At 38.8% G+C, this 13,159-nt stretch overlaps 1 long non-coding RNA gene across 1 annotated transcript in view; it reads right to left on the bottom strand.

The window, feature by feature from the left end:
• The window catches only part of LOC122178597, a 64,792-nt gene that overhangs the window by 35,471 nt on the left and 16,162 nt on the right, over positions 1 to 13,159 (bottom strand). Inside the window, exon 2 of the long non-coding RNA XR_006178396.1 lies at positions 11,969 to 12,078. This is a non-coding gene — a long non-coding RNA (uncharacterized LOC122178597). The remainder of the gene's footprint in view (positions 1 to 11,968; positions 12,079 to 13,159) is intronic.

Here is a 13,159-nt window from a genome sequence, read left to right as displayed (position 1 = left end):
CACAGAGGAAACGGTTACAGCAAATTAGACACCAAAGAATCCACAAGCGACGAGGCAAGATGCATGTACAAACTTTGAAATAATGCTGCTTTAGTTTTGTGTGAGACTATGATGAAGGCAACATCATGCTATGCTACTGATCTAAAATGTAGCCTGCATCTTGGTGTTGACCTTAAAATCTAAACAAGAGTGCATTACTTTCTCTTCAAATCTGTTATACAGTAGGCATCTTGCATGAATCTTAGCCTGAGGAACTCTATAAGGTATAGCAGAAAAAAAAAAAAAGATGGACAATATTGCTTTTCTTACTCATCTGAATTCCACATTCAGCATTAGGCAGCATGGACTGCAATTAGCAGAAACTCCAGAAAGAAAAAGTTTTAATAAGTAGTCTGATTATTGGCAACAGTTGACAAAAAATCTAAGCTGGAAAAATGTCCCTTGGTAGATGCTTTCACAACATAACATTTGCAGGGAGCAGAGAGCCCACCTCTCTCCCCTTATGATCCCATCAAGGAGGATTAATTACACCCAGGAATTAACTACTACCTCCACTGGCTCTAGAATAAATCCAAGTGCCTAATTTTAGACAAAGCACTTCTCCAGCTACTAAAGTTTGTAAAGTTGGATTACACACCTGGCTCCAAACCGGGGTTTGATACCAGATTAGGAGATTTCAGTGCTGACTAGCACAGTCTCTTTAAGACTGGAGAGTAAAATGCCAGCAGAACAGTGCATGGATTCAATGTTAGTAACATGTCTGATATCAACATTTAAACATATCTGTTATCTACAGGAAGGAAAACAAAACAGAATGAAGACAATGCAATGTCTATCCATTAAGAGGCAAGTATTTGACTGGGGAAAAAAAAAATCTCCAAAGTTAACGGGACATGTTTGTCTACTTCATTAGTAGATATTCTATTAAATGACCTGTATCTGCCTGTTCCTTAAGCTGTGACTAAGACAGCTTTAATTGCATCCTGTGAAAGGTGTGCTGCATTGCTTGCTTGCTGTTAAGGAAACAGGAATTAAAACTGTCATGTAAGAATGGAGATGCTGCATCTCCATACAGTGGTTGGCTCACGAAGAAAAGGCATTCCAATCATCAAGACATCATTTCCAGAAGTCAGAAACAGATGCCTCGACACAGTCATGCTAATGCTGAGGAAGTGATGTTCTGAGTAAGTGAAATGCTTACACTAGGTTGCCATTTCCTTGTATTTGTGTACGATCAAAGAATAGCAACAATGGTAACACAGCTATTTACCATGGCATGGCATTTTCTGATCCTGTAACACTAACATTGGACACACCCACTGCTAGAATACAAGGAGAGCCAAAGAGATTGTCTCAAAGCAAGTGAGTCAGTGTCAGTCCCCTGAGCAATCTCATCCTGGACAGCTGCTCACACACATAGCTCCAGAGGCAGGGCTAGTGGGGATATGCACACAGGACAAGAAGCCCCAGTTCCTTGTTGATCCACACTGACAGGAAGCAGTAAAATTCCTGTCAAAGTATTCCCCGTGACGCAGAAAAGGAGAGCTACACACTTCTTTCCCTGAGGATAAAAATTACTAATAATTACAGCCACGCATTCTGTTCTCCTGCAAGGCTTGAATAGACAAGGCTGTGAGCCCCACCTATAAAGAGCAAAATTCCTCAGCTCCTAACAGCAGTTAACCAGTACAATTCAGAACAGAGCAAGTTAACAAGGATTAGATGCAAGTCAGCACTCCCAGCAAGATGTTACGGGCGTACCTCTGAATATGCCTGGATAGGAACACAGAGAGCTTTCCTGGGCTATGTGGTGCCTTGTCACCACTCACTGGGTGTTACTCAGTGGGTGTGGAGCTTCCAAGGCAACAGCCCAAAACAATGCTGAACATCAGTTTCCAGCATGAAGCTTCTGCCTACCCCTCATCTGTTGGTGCATCTTTGTGTGTCACCTCATTGCATACCTTCTGTACCTGAGGCTCTACAGGCAGCTGCTTATTGTGAAAATAACCAATGCACTGTACATGGGGAAAGGTAATCCATGCATGGTTTTTGGGATACCTCCTACATACACTGCTGCTGTATTTGTAGTCAGTTTATTTCTGTTGGCCTTATACTGTCATACACAGAATAATCATTCAAAAGAATTTAAAGTTAAAAACATAGAGTTTAGATTTTCAGTAAATTTGAAAAATCATTTCAGATGCTTTTGAGCAATGCATACGTCCACGAACATATATCATATGTTTCTATAACTCCTCCTTAGGTACAAGCATGAAAAGAATAACATATCAAAACAATGCATTACCTTGCAGAGCAGAGCTAATGCTTTAACCACTGGTCTTCCAACAATAACAAAAATAAGGCTTTAGTAATTCTACGAAAGTCAGATTTCTCCCTCCTTTTTAGTTTTATTAGCTACCTTGAATTTATTTTCAAGAAGGATCTTCCTGGGGAAAGAAGTTAGCTTTCTTCTCTATTGTTACTTCTGTCCTAAGAAAGGACAGGTATATTTTAAAGTGCTGGTAGATGTAAACTGTTCTTTCAGATTGCCCAGAGAGGTTGTGGAGTCTCCATTAGAAATATTTCCAAGCTGCCTGGACAAGGCCTGGGCAACTGGCTCTAGGTGGGCTTACCTAAGCAGAGGAAGCAGACGAGGTTACCTCCAGAGGTCCCTTTCAACTCAACCAGACTCATTCTGTGATCCCCTCTCTAACTTCCGCCCTTGACTTGCTTTGTAGTCTTCAGTAAAAAAATCTGTTTTTCCAGATATTCTCATCACTTCTAAAGAAAGGGCCCTGTCCATAAAAAGCTAGAGGAACATCTGAAACCACTGCTTCAAACAAACTCATCTGTAGTAGGAAAAGAAGGAAACGTCTACACAACATAATTATCAGGACTAATTCCCATTCCATTCAGTATAAAAGATCTAAATATCCTCTGGAATAGAAATTAAAACCCTCGTGTTTCATGCATAAATAATACTTTCACAGGAGCACTTAATTAGACCCATTTCCAAAAGGCTTTCATCTTTCGTATTCTCATAGGAAACACAATATGAAACTCTGCCCTTCCATGCAAGAAAAGTGATTCAAACTGCCATGCGATATCTAAACATCAGTATCTATAAGTTATTACTTTTTCCAGTCAGAGCAAACTCTAGCCATCAAACAGAGGGTTAGACTGGGACAGGTTGCCCAGAGAGGTGGTGCATACTCCATTCCTGGAGACACTCAGGGTCAGGTTGGACAGGGCTCTGAGCAACATGATGTAGCTGCAAGAGTCCCTGTTCATTGCAGGGGCGTTGGACTACATGGCCTTTAAAGGTCCCTTCCAACTCAAGTGATTCTATGAGAACTGAATTCTGTCCATAAGGAAGCATGTAAATCTGAAGATCAAGGGCAAAACTCAATCCTATATTCAGCCTTGACTCTCAAATTGAAGAGAAATTTTCTGCTCACAGCATCAATATCTTCTGGACTAGACTCTGAGACACTCACCTGTAGTTCAGTATACAACCCAGGCCAAGACACCAGGTTGCTCTAGACACTCAAAGCTTGGTGTCTGCTGCTGCTACAACATTTTCTGGATCCAACCTTCAGCTCCTTTTGGAAGGACATCATGTCAATTTGGAATTCTATAAATTTAAGCTTTATTTTAATCCTAAATTATTATCCTTAGGAACAACCTAGGTTTGTTTTCCACAGGCTTGCCTACAAACTGCAGGAAATTTGGATTGTCCAAACTGGACAGTAATAAAACAACATTGGCGGTCAAATGATAACATGGACCACACTAATCCGTGGTTTTCTACAGATAGGCAAATTGGAGAGGGAGAAGGAAGTATTATCCACTGTTCTAATACACACATACATGAAATACAAAGCAAACAAAGAATGTTAAATTCTTCTTGGCGCCATTGAATCAGTTTAAAGCAAGTAGCTCCTCCATATCTAAAGGGGAGCTACAGGAAAAAAAGGGACAGACTCTTTAGCAGGGTCTGTGGCAGTAGGACAAGAGGAAACAGCTTCAAACTCAAGGAGGGTAGATTTTGGTTAGACATAAGGAAAAAATCTTTTACAGTGAAAGTGGTGAGGCTCTTGAACAGGCTGCCCAGTGATGTGGTTGATGCCCCACCTTTGTAGACGTTCAAGGGAAGGTTGGACAGACCCTGGGCAACCTGATCTATTTGTGGATGTCCTTGTTCATTGCAGGGGAGTTGGACTACATGACCTTCAGAGGCCTCTTCCAACTCTAAGGATTCTATGATAAGACTGGCAAAAATATGAACATAGAAATGATCCAAATCAAGACAAAAATCATTCTATCCCAAAGCCATCTAGCAGCCTTCACATAGACTTGCGTTCAGACATTTATGCACCAATTAGGTGGTAAAACATCTTCACCACTGTTGGTAGAATGTTGTTTAAAATAGGCCCTAAGGTGTGAGTTTAAATCAGTTTAATTAAAATGGTACAGAAAGTTGTGTTAATCCTCTGAGATGCCATTAGTGTTTCAGCTTCATGTTCCAGCCATGTGTGAGTAATTGTGCATGCAAGACTAAACCTGTGGCCAACATCAGACAGTGTGATTAATCCCAGGGAAATCTGGCAAGAAATGAATATGTTTATTATCTGTTGTATAACTCATCCCCTACTAATAGTAATATGTATTTTCATTAGGTACAGTGCATGATCCTATTAATACTTGATCAAGGAAAATGGAATTTCTGATATCAGCAGGAATCCAGTCTTGCAATTGCCTAGCAAAGTGTTGTAGGCAACTTTCATAATATACGACAGCAGAAACTCCCAGATGGTTAGCTAAATAGGACGTTTGTCCTGATTTAGATAAAAGAACTCTACCACAGGTAGTACTGAAAAAAAAAAACAACCCACCACAAATTTGGGGAATTAGTTGAATGTCCAGCACATAAACCGAATCTGTCCCTAAAGGATTACATTGATACCAGCGAGTCTGTAGAGACAGATATTTCCCTGTGCAGTTTCCAATTAAAATATGCATTATTTATAGCAGCAGAACTTTCAGCTCAACGTAACAAGACAAAGAGTCCTTTGTCAACTCTGTTACAATCCCTAACCTATGCTGAGGCTGCACTCCGTGGAACAAGCGCTCTATGAAAAGTACAGACAAGGGAAATGGAAGGAAAGGGAATGCAAGGGACAGTTTGTTAAAAAGGAAAAAGTATTTAACAGCTTTATAGCAGTTGCACAGAAAACATTCCTCAGTTTCTCCTTGTAATTGCATACATTCACACTCAAGAGAGGTCATATTGCTTACATTTATTGGTTTACACAGGAAAAAAAAACAAGGCATATTTTGATATTCCTAGAAAAAATGTGCTTGAAACCAGAATATGACTGAGAAAATTTGTAATACATGTGAAAATTGAGCTAGCAACAGTTTACTGATTAAAAATATTTAATATTAGTAAATGATAGTTTTATATTATAGACACATCAGTTTTCCATAATAGCTATTCCTGAAAGATCAGGGTATGTGGACGTGGCTAGGATCCCAAGATGCCTTATACTAAAATGAGAAACATGTTAGGACTACCACTTTCTGTACCTATATTTTGTTCCCTTTCTACAGTGCAAAGAAGCATTTCTGATGGACCACGTCACATTCTTATTAAAAACAGACATACTAAAATACTTCACAACAGTCTCACTGCAGTGCCTGAAGATACTGTAAAGAAAGGATTTGGCTCTATAAATCATACCTTCCATGTACAGAAACTGCTACCAGCAGACACTCTTTTCAATACATAATGCTGAATATTTCTGCAAACTTACAATGGGCTAATAAATATATTAGAAAATAAGAAATAAAGCACTTATTTTATATTCACAATCAATTCTTAATTGTACAACCTGCTACTGTGCAACCTGCACAAACAACAGTGGGGAAAAAAGTCAGCGCATTAAAAATTCCAGTGAGCATGCAACTGCACCATGCTTTGCCTGCAGCTCTGCTGCTCCAAGCTGTACTTCTGCCTGCTCTCAAATGCTAGTGCTGAGCTTAATGCTTACAAGAATGAAACAAAAACTGGACAGAATACTGTCAAAAGTAACCTCTAGTAATTTGCTAAGTGGTATAGGCCATTCTTCACAACATTACTAAAAAAATTCCCTAAATAACGTAGGCATTAAATTGCTTACACCACAATTGTCAAGGTGACATTAAAACTAAAGCTCAGTCCACTTAACGACTATTAAAAGTCCCCTCGTGCTTTTTGCAAGATTGGGACTGTTGATCTGAATTTTGGCTGAATTCCAGTTCAGTTAATTAAATTCCACACATCTACATCCTTTCTGCAGTTCATATCTTTCGCTGCTACTAAATGCTATTAAACAATGAACATGCAACATCAATGTCCTCTGGGTTTAACATCAGCAAGGATCAAAATATTTCCCCAAAGCAAAGTTAGTGAAAAGCTGCTGGAATACTTGAGTAAAGCACAGCTGTTGTTAAAATGAGTATTTACCATTCAAGCAATTTAAAGAACCATTAGAATAATGCAGCATTTTGACTGGCTTATAAAGTGTAAAAAATTATTTCTTCTTAGCAATGATACATGGCCTCAGCTGCAATGTTCAACTGTTACACACCCACACGAAGAGGGACCAAGCATTTGCAGCTGGTGCATGTTTCCAACCTTTCCTGCTCTGGCTGTACAACAGGAAGGTGTAGTCTGTGATGTGTATCAGTTTCTAACAGAAAAAAAAGCATCATCCTTTCAGAAAAAAATAAAATAAAAAATAAATTTAAACATTCTGTTTAATCTTTAAGATGCCTTCTACTATTTGCCAAAAACTACTCTCCACATATCTCATTTTACTTATATTTTCCTTCAAATTAAGGAAAATGAAACTTTTGCAAAGAGAAATTTATCTTGTTGAACCACTGCATTCCTTATAATTATGTTAAGAGAACAGGGTAAGCACAGTTCAGCCACTGTTTGCTTGTACCCAGTAGGAAGTTGCAATGTTAATTTCATTACTTTTAGCAAGTTACATTTCCTGAGCAGCATTCGTAACTAATGACAGACTCCACAAAACCGTGATAGTCAAAGAACATCAGAATAAAATCAGACCTCTAACAGCCTAAAGTTAGAAAATATTTCTTTCCTCTAAGCTGATCCTCCTTAAAGTGAGCAATTTTCATCTGCCTGAATTTGGTTAAGCTTGACTTCAGTGCCTAAATACAGCTTTGACTTGGGCCAGATTACAGTAGATACATTTTGCTTTAAAAAAAGCCAGTAAACAATTTAATGATCTTTTCATCCCGTTATGAGAATCACCACATCAATGGATTTTCTTGAATAATTTACTGCCTTATACAGAGATCTACACGGAAAATGAGACTTTAGCACAGAAACCACCTATACAGTTAAGTGTCAGCTTTGGTAAATTTCAACAGATTCTGCCTTCAAGCATCAAACTAATCATTTGTAATTAAGCAGAATATATGAGGAAAATGTAACCAGAATAAAAAATACAACCAACGTTGCTTTGTGCAACACAAATCCCCATGCTCCTTATATCAAGTTGGAATTACAAACTCTACCATAACACACACACAGATTGCTGGGACAACCATCTCAACTGATTTGAGTACGTGCTTCTAATTGCCAGGTAAGGACCATTATCTCCTCTTCTTCCAGGCCACCCCTGACTTTCAGCACAAAAGTCTGACAAAGCCATCAGCTTTTTTATTTGCCAGGATGCTCTGCTGGAAGTTTGTTTATCCTAATGTCCCATAAGAAGGGATTTGAGTGTAAAGGTGGGCTGGGAAGTGGCTAATGAGGTTCTTGAACACAGGTTATATTTCTTAATGAGTTTTTAGATAAGTTATTTGTCAAGGGAAGAATCGTAGCAAAAACTACAGCCAAATGCCCCGCTAGTACAATGTTAGTATGTGAGAAGATCCAAACTTGTCTTCTGAATTCTGTAAGAAATTGGAAGTGTATCAGCCATTAGCACCAGCAGTAAGCATCGCACAAACACAAGCAGCCAGTCTCCAGCTTCCAGAACTGCCAACAGTAGGTCAGAGGATGAGTAATCACTAACAAGACTACAACGCTCCATCCAGTGACACAGCTGGACCAGTACACAGCTCTCCTGACTCCTAGCCCAGTAATCTACCTCAATTACAGCATGCTCTCTTCCCGAGTGAGAGTTTCTAGATTTAAAACACTTTCACGTAAAATAAGGCAATACCTTTCACCAGCTCTGTTGCCAACCACTGGAATAAGCAAGTGGAGTTCACTCCAATTTTTCAGCAAGGTTTCTCTTTTAGTTTCAATTGGTTACCTGCAGATATATCCATTCCTTGAAATTAAAACCTTTCAACAGATGTTAAAAACACAACCTCCTATGAGCACAAGTCTGCCAATTGGTCTTTTGTCTTTAGCAGACATGCATGCATTTACACAGTTAAAATCCAACTGCTCCAGTACACAACTACACACAGCACAGATGCACACTTGAGCACGTGCTTGTGTATCTGCACATCATTCCAGCTCTACATAGTGATCACTGCAGACCAGTCAGAATGCATAGTTCTGACTTCACAGTTGTAACTATCAAGGTTGGAAAAGACCTTCAAGATTATCCAGCCAAACTGTCCACCTACCACTAGTATTTTCCCACTAACCCATGACCTTTACTACAACATGTAAATGTTTCTTGAACACCTCCAAGGACAGTGACTCCACCACTCCCCAGGCAGCCCATTCCAGCACCTGATCACCCTTCCAGACAGTAATTATTTTCCTAATATACGACTTGAACCTCCCTTGGCACAACTGGAGGCCATTCTCTCTAGTGCCATTGCTGGTTACACAGGAGAAGTAACCTCATTCTATCAATTTTGCCTAACAAAAAAGGGCCAATTCTCAAAATAAAGAATTTAATCATAACACATATAGTGTTAAGAAGTCATTCTACATTGAAATATGAGGCCTGCTACATACTTCTCTATGAGCTCAAATCCTGCCCAGAGTCAGCACAACTATTGTTTGGTCCTAATCAAAACCTCTGATCTTTTAGACCAGGCAAACACCAAATCCAGGATCTAAACCTTGGGTTCCACCAGTACGAAGTCCAACTAGAACTCCACTGTATACAGACTACAGGAGAATCCAGACTGAGACATGGGCATTAGTTTCAGCATTTGTTACCTATCATACCCATATCAATACCTATCATACCTATCATACCCATATCAACCAGATATCACAATTCATGAATTTGTAATGCAAGATGCTTTGTATTTAAGTGTCCTCCATACTCCTCCCCCTGCCCCCCCAAGCCAACATTGAAGATGTCTACTTTGGCAAAAGCAACTAACAGTGTTATGGGATAGGAATCAAAATCAAATCATCTACAGTAGCATTCATCCTAAATTAGCCAACTGTGTTTCCTCTGTAAAGTTAACTACAGGCAGGCAGTAAGCAACCCTGTGGAGATTAATCTGCCCACACATTTAAGTGTCTTAAATTAAATTAAGATGCCTTGTGGGAATGCCCATCATATTCCACTACAGAAGTGGAATTACAGAGATGTCAGATTAAACAAGAAACAAAGTAGACTAAACATAACTCTTAGACGTAGTAAATATACCATACCAGTTTAAAAACATGGTGCCGTAAGCATTTATGGGTTTTCTATATACAGGGTTGTGGTTCTCAGGCAGTGGTGTTATGTGAACAGAGCAAACAAAAGACTGTTCACTTTTTCAGAGTATGCTTACACAGACAAACAACTTCTCTTTTTCCTCTCAGACGTAACAAGAAATATAATTGAGCAATTTGGTATATGAGAAAATTCTTTTACTGCACAAATGAAGAAAAGCTTGGGTTTTCAAGTTGTGATTGACAAAAGAGTAAACATTTTCCCACACATTCTTACTAAGGCAGCACAGAATTCTTTACATCCCAATCTGTATTGTCATCAGGAGCACTTTTCAGAAAATCCTGTTGCAGACTTTGACAGCAAAGCTATCGAAAATGTGAACCTATTGGACTCTGTGCCACCAAAGGCAGTGATCTGACTTTGCAGTCACTAGGTAATGCAGATATCTCACGTAAATTCACCTCTCTCCTCCCAGATCACTTTGAGCTTTCTATATGACAGAACCCTTAAAGTAAAAACACTGTAAATGGACCAGACCAATACACATTTAAATTCTGGAGTTCATTATGCATACATAGATACTGATATGTGCAGAGATGCATTTTAAATTAAATTTCATGGCAATTCTGAGTTACGATGAAGAGTTGCCACCTTCAGACTTCACTACACTTTTTCAGTAATGATGTAGGTGCTAGTGCCTGCACTAAACTCAGAGCACAAATAAATGAAAAAGCATATTGTAAAAGAGAGAAAAATACTATAACATATTACATAACTGTTTAAGAAATAGATTTTCAGTAGTGGAGCAATTTCAATATGAGTCTTCTGCCATGCTCATATCTGTCCTAGAACTAAAGCTTAACTGATAGAAAAGGAAACAATGTCTTGTGCCTACTATAATAATGCATAAAGAAATTGGTTACTCCTGTTCTGCTCTATTTTCTACAGAGCCCACCACTACCATTTCCCTCAAGTTCTCCAACTACTGTTTGTTCTTGTTCATACAACATACATAATACCTTCTAGAAAACAAACAAATGCAAGCAAATACCTACCTCTGTAACTGGAACAGTAAACAACCATTTGTAAAAAAATTTGTAAAAATAAGTCAATTTGAATAATCAAAGAGTGTAACGTTTGCAATTCTGTATTTCTACCCAGCTGCTGAGAACATTAGAAAAAGGCCTGTTATTACATTACTTAGTTTCTGAAAAGCTCAGAGCGAGGAAGGAATTTACTTCAAGATTCACAGAATGGTTTGGGTTGGAAGGGACCTGAAAGATGACATAGTTCAAACCCCCTGCTACAGACAGTGACACCTCCCTCTAGACCAGGTTGCTCAAAGCCCCATCCAGCTTGGCCTAGAATGCCTCCATGGAGCGGGCATCCACAACTTCACTGGGCAACCTGTTCCAGTGCCTTACTAACTTCACAGTAAAGCATTTCTAATATCCAGTCTAGTCTTTTGATAGATGCCTTTTCAGATTTTACATGTGGTATCAAAAGATTCTCCATAAATAGCTCTAGGTTTGCAATCATAATCACCACTATCAAGTCCTCTTCTCACGAACCACAGCATATTTCAAGAAGTGACTTGTGGACATCAGCTTATCCTACTTTTAACCTTTGGAGTTTCAAAAAAAGCAAAGCAAATAGTACATCACTTATCACACAGAGTTTAAATACACAAGAATTCAACATCTAGACGGTCTCTGGGGCTACTAAGTACATGCTTTCAATATGTACTTCAGCTTTACTAAGACTAGCTAATGCTCCTTCTCATCCATTCTCACATGACACGCTCTGACAACACTGCAAAATGAAATGAGTTAGCAGCAACAGAAACGTGTTCATTTCCTCAACCAACAGAAGTGGGAGGTTGGAACCAAAACTACAAGCAAACAGTGTGAAGAAACAGTATTACACGCAACTACTGCAGGAAATCAGGAAACACAATCGCTGAGTGAACGCATAAACGTACGTGTCACTATCATTTGTCCAGTTCCTTTGTACGTACAGATATCATCACCTTTTTCTATTTGTCACATTTTCTGTTCCAAACATTTTTTAGAATAATCAGTGCACAAGTTATGTACTGCTAACTGTACAGAGGGGGGACTGAACTGTAAAGAGGGGACAGAAAGCAATTCCTTTGAATAAAAAAGCCTTCAGAGAGCCAAGCTCCCTACAGGTATCTATTTGCTTATTTGCTTTTATTAATAGGAAGAAGTACATATCTCAAAGTGCACTGTTTTTTCTTAAAGCCAGTAAAAGTACAGAATTTGTCTGACAGAGAATTGCTTACTTACCAACCTTGTGATCAGAGTGGATATCTGCAAGGCTTCTCACTAACATGCTTCCACAAGTGCTGACACTTGATTTAATGGAGTAATAAGAACACACTTCATGGGTTTCTTACCTACCAACAAAAAGAAAGCAAACATGAAATATGTAGTATCCTCTATGGGAGCACAAGACTGAGGGGGGAGAAGGGTGAAATTCAGAAGAAAAACCAGTGGATTCACATTTACAACGCATCCTCATCTTTCACATGATCTTGATGCTAATGAAGCATGATCTTACATAACAGTCAGGGCAGTTAAAGGTAATGGTCTGTTCTATGCGTCAAAGACCTGCTTCCACCATAAGTTTCATTGATATCAACTGCCCAGAATCATTTCCAATTCTCACTTTGATATTTTTCCCCCAGAATCCAAGTTCAGTGTGCTGACTTTCAGCGTTCTCAAAGAAACAGATAAATAATAATAAGAAACACAAATCCTTTCCTCAGAACAGGAAAATGCAGCAGAACAGGAAATTTTCAAAAAGCAAAAGGAAATAACATAAAGGGAATGTCGTTGTAACTTAATGAAGAAAGCACACAAGGAATTTTCTGAAAAGACACAACATCTAGGTCACAGATACAAACATAAACAATGTCTTTCAGTAATAAAGACATTGGGATATTTAATAACCACCCTCTTCCTTCATCTGCATTCCCACCTGCAATTTCTAATTTGAGATATTTATCTTCATATTTTTCTCATGTACCACAATCCTGAAATGCACCTAAATAGACAGAAACCATGAACTGAGAAAATAAAACACAACTGCAGAATCACTGAATGGCTGAGGTTGGAAGGGACCTGTGGAAGACATCCGGCCCAACCCCTCTTGTCTCCCCCCCAAAAAATCCATTCTCTTTTTTTTAAAAACAGAAAAACACACAAAACAAATAGTTTTGAGTTAAACAAAAGCGAAGAGATGACAAGAACTGAAGTACTGACACCAATGGTGGTACAGCAATAATTCTCAAGACACCATTTTAAGACAACATTATCCCAAGTAACTCTCAAACTCCAGTTTCATTAATGTTATCTTCTAGGAACTAATGCAGGGGATACAACATTCTGTAGTAATTAAACGTGTGTGTAATTTGTCAGCATGATGTAAAGTAAGGTTTTGTTTTTACTCTTTCATTTCTAATGGTTAGTCCCAGT

This window comes from Lagopus leucura, unplaced genomic scaffold (assembly GCF_019238085.1).
Source record: "Lagopus leucura isolate 7727_CA_CO unplaced genomic scaffold, USGS_WTPT01 Super-Scaffold_100002, whole genome shotgun sequence".
NCBI classification, from domain to species: Eukaryota; Metazoa; Chordata; class Aves; order Galliformes; family Phasianidae; genus Lagopus; species Lagopus leucura.
This window is presented reverse-complemented; position numbering and strand designations above follow the sequence as displayed.